Source organism: Bison bison, unplaced genomic scaffold, assembly GCF_000754665.1.
Source record: "Bison bison bison isolate TAMUID 2011002044 unplaced genomic scaffold, Bison_UMD1.0 scf7180017864148, whole genome shotgun sequence".
NCBI lineage: Eukaryota > Metazoa > Chordata > Mammalia > Artiodactyla > Bovidae > Bison > Bison bison.
In genome coordinates, this window is record NW_011494720.1 from 5319022 (window position 1) to 5340170 (window position 21149).

Consider the following 21149-nt stretch of genomic DNA (forward strand, 5'->3'; position numbering starts at 1 on the left):
TTCCCATTTAATTTACTGCTGGCTCTTCTCCCTTATTTGTTTCCTCATGTATAGCTGAAGGCAAGATTTCATACTTTTATGTTTTCATGTTAATCAATAGGAATCATGAAATTTCCTCAAGAAACCACCACTGCTACATGGTAGGCATCGTTGATCTTAATAATTTTAATAGAGAGCTTTAATTGTTCTGAAAAACTTATTATTGGCCAAGAAATGATAGTTTGTAAATTGAGGGGCAGGAAGCCAGGTTAGTTTAGATAAGACCAGATCATAGTTTACTTCAGTAATGACAATCTGTTCTACTAACAGTCCCTTAGTAAGAACTCTGAGAATTGCTGAAAGTTATCATACACCTAATAGTTGTCATTCTTAAGAATTCCTAGTGAGATATCTTATGCCAAGAAGGAAATACTATAACCTATATTACTTCTTTTTTTTTTAAAGCAAGGGAAAGAGAACCCAAAGAATTATTGGTTAATAATTTCTCGACTGAAAAGACTGTATAATTAATCATCCACAAATCAATTTTAAAACACCTACAGAAGAACAGGTCACTGGCATTGTTATGAACTGGTCTAGACTGATCTAATTGCCTTCTGTGACAGAATGGCAGGGCTCCTGGTCTGAGAAGAAATAATGTACATAATCTGTCTTAACTTCAGCAAGGTGTAGATCCTGGCTCCTATGACACACTCATTAATAATCTCGGCATGATATTCACCATCGACGTTCTCCTCACTGTTCTTCAGCACGGATTTCTGTCGGTCCCTGTGGCTTCTCTAGGTGGTTTGGTTCTATGTTCATGAGGCCAGACGTCGGATCCTAAAATGCCAAGCTGTGACCTCTGCAGGGAGGTCCTGTTGTGTCTCTCTTTCTCAATGACATTTTACACTTCCTTCCAAGCTTCGATACAAAAGTCAACAAGTCTCCTTGTTCTGAATCATCCGTTCTTTCCCGTGTGCTCCTCCAGCTTTGTTTAGACTTCTCTCTGCAATTAGAGACCCACATGCTCTTCACTGTTTAAAAATCATGCCATCTGTAGAGAGATAATTAATGTGTCAGTTTTGGTTACTGGCTCTGTATTGGTTGATGAATTCTGTGGATATGGCTTAATGAGAAGACTCCAAGATATTTTAGATGGTGTAGAAGCAAATTAACAAGAGATGAAAACATATATAACATTACATTGAGTTAAATATATATATCAACTAGAGGCAGCATAGATTTATAGCGGTTAAAAATATAGATTCTGTAATCTACTTCTCTGAGTTTGAATCCTTATCCTACTGGACTAGCTGTGTGTTTCAGAATAACTTACCTAACCTCTCTGTACTACAGACTCCTTATCTACCCCGTGTTTTCATTGGCATGCCTTTCTTTTGTTTACTGCACAAGCTCCTTGAATAGGTACTATGTCAGTTTCAGCCAAAGAATTTTGAGTGAACAAATGCCTGGATAGATAAATGAACTATAAGCATCAGTCTTACCTGGCCCACACCATTATAAAACATTTAAATTGGTTGAGTTTGACGTCCTTCTACTACATTTTCACATAATCAAGGTTTATGCATTAATATTGGAAATTAAAATTGTTGTAAAATTATTTCAATACATTTTATTCTAGGTTTATTGAGATACAATTGACACACAACACTGTAAATTTAAGGTGTACAGCATAATAATTTGACTTACATACATCATGAAATGATTGCCACAAGTTTAGTGAATACCCAACATCTCATTTAGACACAAAATAAAAGAAAAAATATATTTTTCTTTGTGCTGAGATAACCATCGTTTGAAGAAACTTTTAGAAAACTTTTCCCCTAAGTTTGAACCTGCTCTTGCAATGTGCAGCCAATTCTCAGTGAGGTTATAGGGCCACACAGAGCCAAGACACAAACCCCCAAGGGAAATCTGGTTTGGCTTTTTCTATCCATTTACAATTAAAAGCAGTTTTCACTGAGAAAGCTGTCCTAGTAATGCCTATTTTTAAGCCTCTCTCTCTCTCTTTTTTTTTTTTCTTTCTGGTAGGCAAGACCCACTGCCTTAACAAATGTGAACCTTATCTGGCAGCTGGTTACTCAGTGGCTTACAGTGCAGTGCTAATAAATGTGAACCAAAGTTCGCTCCTGTAGGATCGAAATTAAGAAGCCTAGGGAGGATAAAGGAGCCATCTTTGTGGCTCTTCTGTCCCTATAGGTTACAAACTTGTAGGAGATTTTGACTTTGTACACCCTACTGCCCTGCCCTGATGGGAAGGAACAACTATTTGTAAGAACAAGATCCTCTTACACAGTAGAATATGACTCCATCCAGTTAGCATTAGGGCCTCTGCTCCCAGGAATGGGACCATTGTGATGTTAGGAAGGTCCAGAGAGCAGGGGTGTCACCGTCTGGGTTGGTCACCTTTCCCCTTCTCTCTCACCTTGCTTCTCAGGTGGCTTAGTAGTAAAGAATCTGCCTGCCAATGCAGGAGATGCTGAAGACGTGGGTTTGATCCCTGAGTCGGGAAGATAACCCTGGAGAAAGAAATGGCAACCCGCTCCAGTATTCTTGCAGGGAAAATCCCATGGACACAGGAGCCTGATGGGCTACAGTCCACGGGGTTGCAAAGAGTTGGAAACAATTGAGCCCACCTTGCTCAGGAATGTGACTCTGCTTAGGGGAACTCTACAAGTAGCTGAGGATCAAGAAAATGAAAATTTAAAGGAGTCATGGTCAGGGGCTTAGAGTTACCTGGACTGACTAGAGGGTCTGTGGTAAGGTCTTAGATCAAAGCAGAAGGAGCAGCAGGAGGCAATTCTGGCACAGACAGGATTTGGGTGGAATCACTAAGCTAGAATCAGGAAGGGTAGAGACAGAGGGGCTGAGAAGATTCTGGGATTCTCTTCAAGGGCTGGAGGGTAAGACCCTCAGCCTTGCAGGAAGAGGCTGACCCCAAAGATCTTAAGTATTCACATGCCCACCCAACATGCCTCGGGACTGAGTACAGGGATTTTTTAACATTATCAAAGACATTCCTTTTTAATTTTAAAAGCGAATCAATGAGATAGAGGAAAACCTTCCCAAATATGTTAGCAGGAAGCAGAATATGTGAAATTCTGGTGAATCTGGCCTTTTAACTACAACTTAATACAGTAATGAGAATGCCAAGTGTACAAAAGCACCCTACGGTAGGCTTTAGGCTGCCCAATGGGTCAGCTACACTCTGCTAGTCAAGCAGAACAGATTTGCTGCTGTTTAGCATTGGTGATGCACAAACAAGGTTGGAGGTGTGGGAGCATTTCAGGTACACTCCACTCTCTCCATTTAGCGTCCTTCATGGGATCCCGTAAAACCAGGGAGATTCACCAGGAGACAAGGGGGGAAATAAAAGAATAACTTTCAAAACTGCAACAATTTTAAAGCACTCACCTAAGAGTAGGAAGCAGAGTGCAATGTCAACTATCCATTGATCCACCAGGGAAGCCCCATATTTGCATACACACACACACACACACACACACACACGTGTGCCAGTAAACTTGGAAAACTCAGCAGTGGCCACAGGACTGGAAAAGGTCAGTTTTCATTCCAATCCCAAAGAAAGGCAATGCCAAAGAATGCTCAAACTACTGCACAATTGCACTCATCTCACACGCTAGCAGAGTAATGCAAAATTCTCCAAGCCAGGCTTCAGCAAATGTGAACCATGAACTTCCAGATGTTCAAGCTGGGTTTAGAAAAGGCAGAGGAACCAGAGATCAAACTACCAACATCCAGTGGATCATTGAAAAAGCAAGAGAGTTCCAGAAAAACATCTATGTTTTTTTATCAAGTTATGCTTTCTTGACTATGCCAAAGCCTTCGACTGTGTGGATCACAATAAACTGTGGAAAATTCTGCAAGAGATGGGACTACCAGACCACCTGACCTGCCTCTTGAGAAACTTGTATGCAGGTCAGGAAGCAACAGTTAGAACTGGACATGGAACAACAGACTGGTTCCAAATAGGAAAAGGAGTATGTCAAGGCTGTATATTGTCGCCCTGCTTATTTAACTTCTATGCAGAGTGCATCATGAGAAACCCTGGGCTGGAAGAAGCACAAGCTGGAATCAAGATTGCTGGGAGAAATATCAATAACCTCAGATATGCAGATGACACCACTCTTGCAGCAGAAAGTGAAGATGAACTAAAAAGCCTCTTGATGAAAGTGAAAGAGGAGAGTGAAAAAGTTGGCTTAAAGCTCAACATTCAGTAAACTAAGAACATGGCATCTGGTCCCATCACTTCATGGCAAATAGATGGGAAAATAGTGGAAACAGCATCAGACTTTATTTTTTTGGGCTCCAAAATCACTGCAGATGGTGATTGCAGCCATGAAGTTAAAAGACGCTTACTCCTTGGAAGGAAAGTTATGACCAACCTAGATAGCATAATTTGCCAGCAAAGGTCCATCTAGTCAAGGCTATGGTTTTTCCAGTGATCGTGTATGGATGTGAGAGTTGCACTGTGAAGAAAGCTGAGCACCAAAGAATTGATGCTTTTGAACTGTGGTGTTGGAGAAGACTCTTGAGAGTCCCTTGGACTGCAAACAGATCTAGGCAGTCCATCCTAAAGGAGATCAGTCCTGGGTGTTCATTGGAAGGACTGATGCTGAAGCTGAAACTCCAATACTTTGGCCACCTCATGCAAAGAGTTGACTCATTGGAAAAGACCCTGATGCTGCAAGGAATTTGGGGCAGGAGGAGAAGGGGACGACAGAGGATGAGATGGCTGGATGGCATCACTGACTCAATGGACATGAGTTTGAGTGAACTCCAGGAGTTGGTGATAGACAGGGAGGCCTGGTGTGCTGCGATTCATGGGGTCGCAAACAGTTGGACACGACTGAGCGACTGAACTTAGAATTAACTTAGAACTTACACACACATGTATATAAGCTATTTAATATATATACATTATATATATATATATAAGCAGTTTAAAACGTGTTTTCAAAATAGCACATAATATAATATAGGAAGATGGATGGGAAGAAATAAATGTTTCTTCTGAAACTTCTATTTACTGTACCATCAAGAAGAAATTGAAGACCATGATTTTGGTCTTAATCAAAACAAAACATCTTGAGATCTGCAGAAATAAAAATATACATACATTTTAAAATAAGAAAATTAACTTGTTTTTATATTTTCTCTAACTTTCAAGAGATTTTTGTGAGACATATTGAAGTGGAAAGAAAGCAGAAAATTTTCTAAGTAACCCAGCTAGTGAGAGTTTTGTAAGTTCTTCAAATTCTGAAAAATAAATATGATATATCTTTAAAAACTTCCCATCTGTTAGAAACTACTGTTTTTCAGGAAAAAAAGAACATAGACAAACCATGTTTACATTAGTCAATTAGAAACAAAAGAAATAGTTGACATATGTAAACTTTCTTTTAGAAATATTTTGTTTATGTAGCATATATTGGAATATTGTTAGGTATTTCCTTTTTCAGGAGGTTCTTACTACAGAAGATACTGCAAACCAGTTTTCTTCTTTTGAGAGCACTTGCTTTTCTTCCACAGATGCTTGGAGTTGAATGTGAGCATGTTTTAGAAGTTTCTGTTCACGAATATTTTAAACCTTTCTACTTTGAAGTACTTATAGAGTCGCATGAACTTGCCAAGACAGTAGAGAGAGATCCAGTTCCCCACTCTCTCCCAAGAGTTGAGCTGATGCAACTTTAATAGCAAAATAATAGTTTTATTTGTAATGAAACTTTGCAAGAGAAATCCCAGAATGCCCTTCATCTACACACATATGTGCATACACGTGCCTGCACACACACACACACACACACACACACACACACACACAGAGGATGGCTATTTCATCTAAGAGCTTCAGCCTGGAGGCAATGTCAATCAATAGCAGCCTACTCACAGGAAGGGAAGGAGGCTGCGAAGCCTCTAACAGTGACAGCAGTCCTGCCTGAAAGCAGGTCAAGCCCAGGAGGCTTGAGACAAATGGAAGAATCATCCAGAGTCACAACCAAGACCATCGCATCAAAGCCTCCACTATCAGTGGTCAGACAACACAATCTGACAGATTGGAAAAACATTTATAGGATACTTTGATTTTTATCCATTATTTCTTTTCAGTCTCACAGAGAAAAAGGCATAGTACTAAGCACTATAGCTCTTAAGAGTTGGGCCTTTAAATCCCATCAGCAGGAAAGCACACACAGCACTGGTTGTTTTATGTCTGTGTTATCTTAAATGCAGGTACTCTGTGAGGAGGAAATATATTTCAGGTCATGTCATGCTTTTGAAAGTGTAATGCATTAATAAAAGTCACTGAGCTACAGTTGGCTGGAGGCGACGGGGTGACACGCAACACAGTCTTAGGTATGCTTCCTGACGTTTCTCCCGTCAGGGGCCTCTCCGTGCGTCTCATCCAGTGCGGCATGGCTTCCCGTGAGTCTAGGGTCCGTTTTCACATGGGGCTTCAGGCAGCCATGACCAGCTGGTTATACTTGGCATGAGAAATGGAAACTAATGTGGAGTTATTGTTGATGGGGAGGTTTTCTCCAGGTAAGCAGGTTTGAAAGCAGTTTGACAGAGCTGAAGGAAGACTGGAAAGAGAGAAGAGTCAAATATTCCATGCGTGGATTATAATTTTATTAGTAATCTTAGAATATTAGTTCCTAGATATAGCCCTAAGACCTAACAGAATGTGTCATATAGTTGATGCTCAATGAACTTTTTGCCTAATGAATGAATGAATGATTTGTTTTCTTTTTCTGTTTTTAGCTGTCAAAGAATGTAACAGAGAGAGAAAAGTCAGCTGAGTCTTTGAACAGATTTTCATAGAGGAATATCTCCTTAAGGAGAAAAATATAATGTGGGTTTGGTTCATAGCTTTGTATGTCCAGAATATAACTCTATCACTTGCAATTTCTAGTACCCTTGTTCTCCCAGTCACAGAACTTTGTAATAATTTTTGCTTATCTTTCTCCCTCACATAATTGATCAGATACTAGATTTTCCTACACAACATATCTTATTTTCACCATTTCAAATTGAGTACCTCTGTACTGAAATTGTAGCACATAATGTCATAATTGCTAGATTAGCTTCTTAAATTTCAATGGGCTTGATTTTCTCTTTGCTTAAAACTATTTTGTGTTCTATCAAAAGATGAGCACTATAAAAACAAATTTGTTTTCCTTTAGTATTACAAAAGAATTTTAGGTATTGTAGACATTTTTAAATAAACAATTCTGTAAAAGAAAGATAATAAAAATAATTTTTCATCCCATCAACCAGAAATGATTAATGTTAGCATACTGATTTATATCCTAATAGCATTTTTCTTTGCTAACATAGTGTTTTTCTTTCCAGTAGTATATTTGCACTATGCATACTCCTTTTAACATACTTTACCTTACTTCAAATATTTTCCCACAATATTTAGATCAGTAACATTATTTCTGAATGGTATTTTATCTCATAGTGAACAACTTATTAAGTATTCCCTTGCTGATTTATTTTACAATTAGAAACACTAAAATAAGTATTTCTGTCATGATATTACATTGAGTAAAATGTCCTTAAAATAATTCCTAAAAGACTATTTGCATAATATAAAAAAGGAAAGTTAAGGTTATAAGTTTTTCAATATATGTTACCACATTGCCTGGCAGAGAAATCATATAAACTTAAAGTCCCACTAGCAAAGTACAAACAATTGGAAATTCAGTAGAGAAATTAAACAACAAATTAGATACAACTAAAGAAAAATTTGGCTAACTGTAAGATCATAAATACCCAGAATACAAGGAAAAATATAGAAAATATTGATGGGGGGATTAAAGGATATGGAAGATAGACTTAAAAGATAGTTTATAATCTATATAACAAGAGTTTAAAAGGAGACAATAATGAAAATTTGGAGGTGGTAATATTCAAAGATATACTGATGAAAAGTTTCCAGAATCAATGAAAGATATGAATCATCAGACTGAAAAATCACAATGACTCTTGAACAGGATTACTAAAATAAATGTCAAAATAAAAAGTCAAAACGGTTGAATAAAAATTACTAAAAATAGCTAAAGGTAAGACAACTCACTTCCAATGGAATAGAAAGTAAAATAACAGTAGACTTGTCAACAGAACAATGTAGGTTCAAAAATAGAATCATATGCTTAAAGTTTTGAGGAAAATTGGATTCTATATTAAGCAAAATTATTATTCAAATATTTTTTCCAGAAAAAAAAAGTGAGAGATTTTACTGTCTGAAGTTCTTCACCAAAAGTGAAGGAATGATGAATAAAAGAGTAGCATTCCAGACAAAATACTGAGCTTAGAAAATTGGTATGCTTGAGGTTTAAGTATAAACAAATAGTGAGTGACTAAAACAGTAATGATGATAATGATTACCTTTGAGAGTTCAAAAGAATGGTAGAACTAAAATATCAGAGAATAGCATTTTAAAAGGGAGAAGAATATTTGCAATTAAAAGTTTCTGAAGTCTTTTTACTGTTCAGAAGTATGGTAGACTTATTGCTTAAATTAAACTTTGCTAGTTCATGTTGACAGATTAAAAATTTCAGTATAACTCATACAATAAATAAAATATAAGTTAACTTCGAAAGTAAAGGAAAGAAGAATGTAAAGAAAACAAGAAAGAAAGAAAGTGAAATCGCTCAGCCGTGTCCGACTCTTTGCGACCCCATGGATTGTAGCCTATCAGGCTCCTCTGTCCATGGAATTTTCCAGGTAAGATGAGCTCTGTAAAATGAAAACTGCATATTTTAGGACCAAACTAATTATACTCTAGAAAGCAGATGCAAATGTACATACATACACAAGCTGTAAAAGATTTTCATTACAAGATTGTAGTAATGAAAACACTGAAAATTAAGTGGATAAATAATGAAGTACTATACAGGATTCCCCTTCATGAATTACAGCTTTGTCCTGGTGAAGGGGCTTGAATAAGTCAATGAAGCTATGAGCCATGCTACGTAGGGCCACCCAAGACAGACAGGTCATAGCAGAGGGTTCTGAGAAAACATGATCCACTGGAGGAGGGATGGCAAACCACCCCAGAACACTTGCTGCGAGAATCTCATGAATTCTATAAAAGGCCAAAAAGATATGGCACCAAAAGATGAGTCCCCCAGGTCTGAAGGTGTTCAGGATGCCCCTGGGAAGGAGCGGAGGAGAAGTACCAATAGCCCCAGAATGCATGAAGCGCCTGGGCCAAACTGGATATGACACACAGTTGTGGATGTGTCTGGTGATGAAAGAAAAATTCGATGCTGCAATGAACAGTATTGTGTAGGAACCTGGAATGTTAGGTTCATGAATCAAGGAAAATTGGACATGGTCAAGCAGGAGATGGTAAGAATAAACATTAACATCCCAGAAATCAGTGAACTAAAATGGACAGGAATGGGCAAATTTAATTCAAATGACCATTATATTCTACTACTATGGGCAAGAATCCCATAGAAGAAATGGAGTAGCCCTCATAATCAACAAGAGTCTGAAATACAGTACTTGGGTGCAACCTCAAAAATGCCAGAATGATCTCAGTTCATTTCAAAGGCAAACCATTCAACACCATAGTGTTCCAAGTCTATGCCCCTACCACCAATACTGAGGAAGCTGAAGTTGATCAGTTCTATGAAGATCTAGAACTAAAACCTAAAAAAAGATGTTTTATTCATCACCAGGGAGAGGAAGGAAAAAGTAGGAAGTTAAGATATACCTGGAGTAAAAGGCAAGTTTGGCCTTGGAGAACAAAGTGAAGCAGGGCAGAGGTTAACTGAATTCTGCAAAAAAAAAAAAAAAAAAAACAGCACTAGTCATAGCAAATATCCTTTTTCAACAACACAAGAGATGACTTTACACGTGGACACCACCAAATGGTCAATACTGAAATCTTATTTTCTTTGTAGCGGAAGATGGAGAAGCTGTATACAGTCAGCAAAAACAAGACCTGGAGCTGACTATGGCTCAGATCATCAGCTTCTCATAGCAAAATTCAGGCTTAAACTAGAGAAAACTGAGACAAACAATAGGCCAGCCAGGTATGATCTATTCAAATCCCATATGAATTCACAGTAGCGGTAACAAATAGACTCAAGGAACTAGATCTAGGTAACAGTGTGCCTGAAGTACTATGGACAGACATCCATAATATTGCACACGAGGTGGTGAACAAAACCATCCCAAAGAAAAGCAAGAAAGCAAAGTGGTTATTTGAGGAGCCTTTACAAACAGCAGAAGAAGAGAAAGGAAGGCAAGGGACAGAGGAAACGTACATCCGATTAAACGCAGAGTTCAAAAAAATAGCTAGAAGAGACAAGAAGAGCTTCTTCAACGAAGAATGTTTAATAATAGAAGAAAACAATAAAAGGGGAAAGACTAGAGATCTCTTCAGGAAAATTGGAAACATAAGGGAGGGTTCCTCCCAAAGATGGGCACAATAAAGGATAAAAGTGGTACAGACCTGGTAGACCCTGAAAAGACCAAGAAAAAATGGAAAGAATACACAGAAGAACTGTGTTAAAAAGATCTTAATGAACTGAATTGCTACCATGATGTGGTTATCACCCAGAGCCAAGCATTCGGGAGTCTGAAGTCAAGTGGGTCATAAGAAGCACTACTGTTAATAAAGCTAGTGGATGCGATAAAATTCCGGCAAAACTATCCAAATCCCTCAAGGATGATGCCATCAAGGTTTTGCATTCATTATCTCAGCAATTCTGGAAGACCCAGCAGTGGCCACAGGACTGGAAAATGTCAGTCCTCATCCAATCCCCAAGAAAGGTAGTATCAAAGAATTGCACTCATCTCTCCATGCTAGTCAGGTCATGCTTAAAATCTTGGATGCTAGGCTTCAGCATTATGCAAACTAAGAGCTTCCAGATGTCCAAGCTGGGTTTAGAAAAGGAAGAGGAACTAGAGATCAAATTGTCAAAATTCACTGGATTATAGAGAAAGCAAGGGAATTTCAGAAAAAAAAAATATCTATTTCTGTTTCATCGAGTACTCAAAAGCCTTCGACTGTGTGGATCATGACAAACTGTGGAAAGCTCTTAGAGAAATGGGAATATCAGACCATCTGACCTGTCTCCTGAGAAACCTGTATGCAGGTCAAGAAGCAACAGTTAGAACCCTGCATGGAACAAATGATTACTTCATGATTGAGAAAGGAGTACTTCAGGGCTGTCTGCTGTCAGCCTGTTTGTTTAACCTATACGCTGAGCACATCATGAGAAATGTCGGACTGGATGAGTTACAAGCTAGAATCAAGATAGGCAAGAGAAATATCCACAACCTCAGATATGCGGATGATACCACTCTAATGGCAGAAAGCGAAGAGGAATGAAGAGCCTCTTGATGAGGATGAAGGAGGGTAAAAGAGCCGGCTTAAGATTAAATATTAAAAAAACTAAGATCTTGGTATCCAGCCCTATTTGTCCTCATTCAGTCACTTGCTCGTGTTGAGTATTTAAGATCCCATGGACTGAAGCACACCAGGCTTCCCTGACCATCACCAACTCCTGGAGCTTTCTCAAAATCATAACCATTGAGTCGGTGATGCCATCCAACCATCTCATCCTGTCATCCCCTTCTCCTCCTGCCTTCAATCATTCCCACCATCAAACTCTTTTCAAATGAGTCAGTTCTTTGCATCAGGGGGCCAAAGATTGGAGTTTTAGCTTCAGCATCAGTCCTTCCAATGAATATTCAGGACGAATTTCCTTTAGGATGGACTGGTTGGATCTCCTTGCAGTCCAAGGGACTCTCAAGAGTCTTCAACACCACAGTTCAAAAGCATCAATTCTTTGGCGTTCAGCTTTCTTCATGGTCCAACTCTCACATCCATACATGACTACTGGGAAAATGATAGCATTGACTAGACTGACCTTTGTCGGCAAAATAATAGCTCTGCTTTTTAAAATGCTGTCTAGGTTATTGAAGCTGAAACTCCAATACTTTAGCCACCTGATGCAAAAAGCTAACTCATTTGAAAAGAACCTGATGCTGGGAAAGATTGAGGGCAGGATGAGAAGGGGATGACAGAGGATGAGATGGTTGGATGCATCACGGACTCGATGGACATGAGTTTGGGTGGACTCTGGGAGATGGACAGGGAGGCCTGGCGTGTTGCAGTTCATGAAGTCACAAAGAGTCAGACATGACTGAGTGACTGAACTGAACTGAACTAGGTTGGTCATAGCTTTTCTTCTAAGGAGGAAGCATCTTTTAATTTCATGGCTGCAGTCACCATCTGCAGTAATTTTGGAGCCCCCAAAACTAAAATCTGTCACTGTTTCCATTGTTTCCCCATCTATTTGCCATGAAGTGATGGTAACAGATGCCATGATCCTAGTCTTTTGAATGTTGAATTCTAAGCTAACTTTTTACTCCCCTCTTTCACCTTCATCAAGAGACTCTAGTTTCTCTTTGCTTTCTGACATAAGGGGTGGTGTCATCTACATATCTGAGGTTATTGATATTTCTCCCAGCAATCTTGATTCCAGTTTGTGCTTCATCTATCCCAGCATTTCTCATGATGTACTCTGGATATTAGTTAAATAAGCAGGGTGACAATATACAGCCTTGGCATAATCTTTTCCCAATTTTGAACCAGACCATTGTTTCATGTTCAGTTCTAACTTTTGATTCTTGACCTGCATACAGATTTCTCAAGAGGCAGAAAAGGCCCCATTACTGCATGGCAAATAGAATGGGAAAAGGTGGAAGTTAGTGACAGATTTCTTTTTCTTGGGATCCAAAATCACTGCAGACAGTGACTGCAGTGATGAAATCAGAAGATGACTGCTTCTTAGTAGGAAAGCAATGATAAGCCTAGACAAGGTGTTGAAAAGCAGAAAGATTACCCTGACAACAAAGGTCCATATAGTCAAGGCTATGATCTTCCCAGTGGTCATGAATGGTTGTGAGAGCTGGGCTGTAGAACTATGGCAGAATGCCAAAGAATTGATGCCTTCAAACTGTGGTGTTGGAGAAGACTCCTGAAAGTCCCTTGGATAGCAAGGAGATTAAATCAGTGTATCTTAAAGGAGATCAGCCTTGAATCTGAATGCTGAAGCTGAAGCTACAGTATCTTTGTTATCTGATATGAGCAGAACTCATTGGAAAAGTCCTCGATGCAGGGAAAGATTGAGGACAGAAGGAGAAGAAGGCATCAGAGGATGAGATAGCTGAATGGCATCACTGATGCAATGAACATGAACTTGGGCAAACTCTGGGAGATGGTGAGGGAAAGGGAGGCCTAGTGTGCTGCAGTCCACGTGTTTGCAAAGAGTCAGACACAACTGGGCGACTGAACGAAAATGCACATGATTAAAATAAATAAACTATATTTGCATATAACAACATAGCTAAATATCCAAAATACTGGATATTTTGAGTGAAAAAGTGATATACTGAGTGAAAAATGAAGTTGTAGAGAAAAGGTAGAACAGGACAATATTTTTGTAAAATTTTCAAACAGAATAATACTATATCCTATATAGGCTTCTATATATAGAACATGGAACAACAGACTGGTTCCAAATAGGAAAAGTAGTATGTCAAGGCTGCATATTGTCACCCTGCTTATTTAACTTATATGCAGAGTACATCATGAGAAATGCTGGGCTGGATGAAGCACAAGCTGGAATCAAGATTGCCGGGAGAAATATCAATCATCTCAGATATGCAGATGACACCACCCTTATGGCAGAAAGTGAAGAAGAACTAAAAAGCCTCTTGATGAGAGTGAAAGAGGAGAGTGAAAAAATTGGCTTAAAGCTCAACATTCAGAAAACTAAGATCGTGTCATCCGGTCCCATCACTTCATGGCAAATAGATGGGGAAACAGTGGGAACAGTGGCTGAATATATTTTTGGGGCTCCAAAATCACTGCAGATGGTGACTGCAGCCATGAAATGAAAAGACGCTTACTCCTTGGAAGGAAAGTCATGACCAACCTAGATAGCATATTCAAAAGCAGAGACATTACTTTGTCAACAAAGGTCCATCTAGTCAAGGCTATGGTTTTTCCAGTGGTCATGAGAGTTGGGCTATAAAGAAAGCTGAGCACTGAAGAATTGATGCTTTTGAAGTGTGGTGTTGGAGAAGACTCTTGAGAGTCCCTTGGACTGCGAGGAGATCCAACCAGTCCATCCTAAAGGAGATCAGTCCTGGGTGTTCGCTGGAAGGTCTGATGTTGAAGCTGAAACTCCAATATTTTGGCTACCTGATGGGAAGAGCTGACACATTTGAAAAGACCCTGATGCTGGGAAAGATTGAGGGCAGGAGGAGAAAGGGACGACAGAGGATGAGATGGTTGGATGAATTCACTGACTCAACGGACATGGGTTTGGGTGGACTCCGGGAGTTGGTGATGGACAGGGAGGCCTGGTGTGCTCAGTTCATGGGGTCGCAAAGAGTCAGACACAACTGAGCAACTGAACTGAACTGATATAGGCTTCACAAAAAAAGAAAAATACAAAATAAGGGAGAAAATGTATTTTCCAGCTTCAGAATATGAGCAAATTAATTCAATGGAGATTTAGCTACATAAAACACTTTATTACTTCAAATAATATCAAGTTGAAGGATACACAATTATATTTGTTAAACCTGGTTTGTTTGATCCATGGATGTCTTTATTATTTTCTGTACTTTGCTGTGCATTTGAATTAATTCAGACTTAAAAATAACATTTAAAAGAAAGCTTTTCCATATCCAAATTATATAAATTAGATGAATGTTTTTAAACAGGTTTCTTTAAACAGTTTGCTACGCAAAAAACTATTCAGCCAAAACTTACACATCAAAAGCAATGACATCCTTTTTAACATAACTTGGCTAAAGACTAAATGCTTCTTCCAATGATACTCCAATTGTTCAAAAACAATTTTAGAATCCTTTGGCAATTTCTTAAAGCACTTTGTTGTGATGAGCTATCATGAAAACAATCTTATTTTATGTTTGGATCCAATGTATTACTTCAGGAGCACTTATTCATTCAATCACTATTTCTAAGGTGTAGGTTATGATCATGCACTCTACACATATGTAGCCCTCAATGCTGGGCAACACGTGGTCCCTGCCTCCAAATAACTTTAGACTGTTCTGAGCATGAAATTCATTTTAAAAGCCATCAGGATGAAACTGCAATTTCATGTATGCAGAAGGGAAAAAAAAGGCAAAACGTGATAGTGTAAAAGTCCAAAAATAATAGGAATTTTCAAGGTCTAGAAAGATAATAGGGGTAGAATGAAACAAACCAAAAATAAACCGAAACTGTGATGTATATATGGTGTAAAGGGCTTGGGATTCAGGAAGTAACATGGAGAAAGACAGAGTGAAGAAAAAGACATGCAGAAGTTTATAATACAGAAAGACATTAAGTGGTAGTGGTGACTGACATTCAGGGCAGAATGAAACAAAATATAAATGCTTTTAAAGTTCATCTCTAGGAAATACAGCGATAAGAATGAGAAAGACCAAAAAGAAAGATGATCTCCTATGACAGTTTTCAAATTCCACCCCAATGGAATGGCAGATATATAACTCAGCAGTTATAACTGCCGTTTTTTGTACTATATCCAGCCTCTTAATTCCAATTAAGTATGCTGAATTCTTTGACAAATGCAATGCTCAAAAGAACAAATTTCCAACACTGTCTTAGGAGAATTCATTAGAACTTATCTTTCAGATCTGGCTGCAGGAAAACTTGACAGCCTAGCACTTGATGGAGTGTCCTTCAATAAGGAAGACAACCATTTTTAATTCAGTGTCCTGGAGTCTGTTCCAAAAACAAGATGGAAATCGCCTCCTGCAAGCTTCAGCTTAAACGGTGTAATGAATGTTACAGCAGATCTCAAATATTGCAATTTGTCACATGTTTATCCCCCAAAGAAATCTGCAATAAATTTCCAATGTGTGTACAAGATAGATCTCTGGAGCATACATGGTGCTGATTAAGTGTTGGGCTCCCACCTCAGACAGATCTTGGCTTAAATCCTGCCTGGGCAGTTTAGCAGGGATGTATCTGAGCTGACTTTCCACTCTGAGTCTCAGTGTCCCCTCCTGTTAAGTATGGTAAACATCACCTACTTGTACAGATTTTTTTGGGAAAAAGACTGGGTAGCTAAAATATTTGGCACTGTCCAGCTAGAGTCAGCACTTGGTCACTACTCGTCGGGGTCTGGCTAGCAGCTGTTATGATGATGGAGCTTACTACATAGGCAGTAATGATCACCTTCACCAGCATCCTAAATGTTTAACTTTGCCGGACAGTCTGGCTCCATGAACATCGCTGCCATCAGAAACTCATCCCTGACCATCAGCAGGCACCTGGTCCCTCTGCCATGACTCCCCTCTAAGCTTTATTTTCCTTTTGTCTTTGGCTCCTGTTGCCTCTTTCCTGTGACTGAGCATCCTTGTACTTAGCACCTCGAGCTGATGCTGACAAAATTATCCAGCAAGAGCAGCTTTCAGGAAGATACTGAATTATAGATTACTGCAAGATAAATGAACCATCACTATTAACCATGATTAAACTTATCATTGGACCCAAAAACCTCAGGCATCTGTTTCTGCAACAAGGACTTGCCCAGCAGTGAAAACAAAGGTACCCTCTCCTTAGGATTTGAATCAAGTTATAGCTAAGTCATTCATTCTTCTCTGGAAGTTGGATATCTCTCATTTTATCCAGTATGTATGTGTTTATCTCACAGAAGGCAGTCTTATTTCCCTAATAAAAAAGAGAATTGTTAGGAGAACAAACCAAAGCATGTAGCAAATAGACCATTTGAGAAAGACAGAAAAGAAGCTTCTCATTCATTCACCCAGGTGCCAGCCATCTGCACACCTACAGCTGAACCTTGTATTTTATGTCACAATTGTATTCCTTAAAATAAGGTGGCAATTTACTGTTACTACAGCAACTGTGGGAAAGAACAGGGTGTGGGATATACTCTGAAGGCAAAAATGTCTGATTGTGACCATAGATTACACAGGGAGTAAATAACAGCAATGAATCATCTAAACAGGATAAACACATGCCCTCCTCACCAAGCACCCTCCACTTTCCAGTTTCCTGAATCTTACCAATTGGAGTGAAATCTGAATAACAAAGACTATACTGTGATAAAGAAATCACTCAATACTAAGTGAAAATGCACAAAGTCAAGGCTGTTTAGCTGAGGATATCAACCCTGGTTGCAATAAGAACTAACCCAGAGTGCTTCTGAAAAACACCCTACATCTGCGGTTCACCCCCAAAGTTTCTGACCCGTGTGATTCCAAGCTGTCCTGAGGACTGAGAACCATGGTGTCCATTCATCTTATGATAAATCATTAACTAGTTATCAACAAAGTGATTCATAAGGGAATATATACTTTTCTAAGTGGATTACAAAAAGAAACTTTCCTGTTTTTATTTATTAATGTTCTAAGGGACAAGGAAAAAGAGGTTATGTACCCTCCAATTAAGACGGATAAGTACCTTTAAAGGACAAGTTTTACCTCCAAAAATCTTCTTCTTGTTTATAGTGGCTTAGAGGGCTCAGACAGTAAAGAATCCGCCTGCAATGCAGGATACCTGGGTTGGATTCCTGGGTTTGGAAGATCCCCTGGAGAAGGGAATGGCTACCCACTCCAGTATTCTTGTCTAGAGAATTCCTTAGACAGAAAAGCCTGGTGGGCTCAAAGTCCATGGGGTCTTAAAGAATTGGACACAACTGAGCAACCAAGCACTCACAGAGTATCCAGAAGTGAAGGAAGGGGTTGGGTTCTCATAGGAGAAGCACTGATGGAGATTTTTCAAAATACCAATTTGTAGCATGGTCCTCTCTCTCAAAAGACAAATCAGGACTTCCTGGTCCCCAACACTTGTATGAGCCCGAACCCCAGCCATCCCTCTAGCTCTAGCTCCACAGGTGCTCCTGGTCCCTGACCAGGGTCTTGCATAGATCTCGCCTAGGATTCTTCGGTCTTGGTGTAAGATGAGAGAAACCAGATAGTTGCTGCCACCCTTGCAGACAGCCAGAGCCCCACGTCATTTGCTCTCAAACTCAACTCATTTCCCATCTCACTGGAGCCGTGGGGTGGCTGGAGCAACACTATTTGCAACCTTTGGTTTCTTGTCTAGACGTCCAGAGGGCTGATGATCCCTGAAATTTCAGAAGTACTGGGTCTAAGCAAAGAAAACACTGTTAAATATAAATTCATCATGACCAACATCCCCTGGACTCTAGGGCAATGTCTACTTGCACCCCAAATATTGTGTGAATTTCTTAGGTGGATCAGGAGACGACCTGATGGTTCACAGATTGAACTTTGCCCTTGGTATCGAGTGATGTTCAAGAGAATTCTAAGTTGTTTTTGTAGGAGGTTTATCTGTACAAAGAGATAAAGTCTTTTTTCTTTTTTTTTCCATAACCATTGCAGACCTCTTTAAATCCTATTTCTGAAATTTTTATCAGACTCTTCAGCTTCTCTATGGAAGGGTATGCGATGCTTTTCCTGTACTCAAAATTGCTATCAACTGATTGGCCATTTGCCTTTGAAGGTGAGAGTCTGTTTTCTTCATCTTTAGTAACACACAGTTTTTCTAATTCCTATCTGAGGGCTCAGAGAATAGAGCTGAATACGGGCAAGCCGAGCTGTAACAAAATGTCTCACACACACTCCATTGGTCAAGTCCTTATGTAATCAACTGGGAAATAAAATGCCTGTGCTGGGTTTTTAAGCTATCAACATGCTACAGCTTTATTTGATGAAAGACCGTTCCATGCTGGGTTACCAATAAAATATGAATTATAGGTAATCATCTCATCAGAGTTAAGTTCTTTATATTTTAAAAACATGAATCCTACTTTAGGGGGAGCTTCTATTTTCAAAGAGGAGTCTTTCCTGATTACTCTTGAAACTATAGTTATTCTCAAATGCCTTAGTGAAGGCAAACAGCTGTTGAATCCTACGCAGAACTCCAGGTTCAAAAATCAGTACTTAGACTTTGCATTTTAGCCCAGCAGGGCCACCCAAGTGACATTTCCAGGGAATAGAATCAACTTCCAGTAAATTAGCAAACTTCTACCACAAGTGGAAATATTCAATTTAATATTTATAAGAAATAAAAAATTGAAGGTATATTGAAAAGAGAATGGCTTTTTATTGTTGAAATGCCTAATGCTTCAAGCTAAGAGTTTAAACTAAAGATCAGGGAGAGTAATTAACATTTTATGAGTGACTGCGCAATCGTGTTTGTTATTATTGAAGGAAAAAAGAAAAGGAAACACTCCCCGGATATGCTGTGTTTGTTCTGATTTCCAATCACAAAGACGGTCATGGGGTTGGCGGTGGGTAGAAAGAACACTGAACCCGGGGGTCAGGAGACCAGTTTGTCCTCTAGGCCTGGATTTCCTCCTCTGTAAAATGAGGAAGAGGGTTCCAGGGGTCTGGTCACATGTCAAGTCTTCTTCTCAAAGATTCTGATTCTGTAGGTCTGGGAGAACCTCCCTGCCCGACCCAGCACCCTGGGGTTAGACTTCACAGGTGCAGCATTTGGCTCGGGTAAAATTAATGCAGGGATCAAGACATCAGAGGACTAGCAGTGCTGAATACAGGGGAGGAAAGGAGGGAGCATTGTTGGAATTCATGAAAACTGAGACATCATATTCCGAAAGGCAGTGGGGAGCACCACTGAGCCCGAGTCACATTAAACAGGGGTCTTCACGGCACACTTCTGAAAGAGAGACATGCCCACCATAGTTGGAAGGTCTGTGTGAGATTCCCCACAAGCAACTGGAGCTCTGACTTCCCTTTTCAACCAGGGAATCTCTGCTCAATTGTAAATGTCATAGTTCACTGGCTAAAAGATATCTGATGACACATTTTAATTACATATCCCAACACTAGTATTAGAACCTGGTGAATCCGTATTTGCTCCCAATTCATACATCTGTCCATGCCACCACCATTGTCCCTGGCACCCAGTTTCAATAGCCCATGTCCAGTCAGTACCTCACCTTTATCTCAATCTTTTATCTCCCATATCCATATCCTGATTGCAATCATCTCAGTCATTGCAAAGGTTTTTATCTCACCTCCTAGCCTCCAGTTTCTTTCTTTTCCAATTCAAATTAACCTTTCCGGTTCACAATTCTCCTCCTGTTATTTGCTTTCATAAAGTCATACTTTTGATTAATTACTTCTATATAATGACATCAAAATTCCTTAGCCAGAGTTGGAGGCTCTCAGTAGCATTACAAATTATCTTATTCTGTCTGCTCATTGCCCATGATTGAGCTAAACTAGAATGGTTCTCTTACAGTCACACATGGGAGCATATACTTCCTTTATCTGATTTGGCTTACACTTTCTCATATGCTATTGAATCTCTATCCCTTTTCATTTATTGAAAGAAGAAAAGAAATAAAACTACACAATACTATTCACAGTTATTTCAATTTTTATATAGTCCTTTCTTTTTTACTTTCATATATGCATATGTATTTTCATCTCTCTAGTCAATTTTACATGAATCTTTGCATTCCAGTTATAATCCCTTTCCATTTGGCCATGTAATCTTCATAATTTTCATTTTAATAGTTGCATAATTTTCCAACCAGCAGATGTGCTATAATTCAGTTAGCCATTCTTCTATCTATAGTTAGACATTTTGGGTTTTTTTCTAATTTTAGCTATTATAAATAATGCTGCAATTTTAGCTATTATAAATAATGGTGCAATTAATAGTTCCATGTATAACACCCTCCCATGAGTTTATTACCTTTGGATAACTTTCCAGGAGTGAAATAGATCAAAGACATAAAATTTTTATGGCTTTTTGGTGTACATTGACAAATTGTTTTCCAAAAAGTTTATACCAAGTCATACTGCCACCAGTAATATATCTGAGTATACTATTTTGACTACTAACTTGCTGGTTCAAAAGAAACACTGTACCTTATTAATACATTAATTTTCATATGTTTAGTATTAGGAACGGAGAAGGCAATGGCACCCCACTCCAGTACTCTTGCCTGGGAAATCCCATGGATAGAGGAGCCTGGTGGGCTGCAGTCCATGGGGTTGCGAAGAGTTGGACACGACTGAGCGACTTCCCTTTC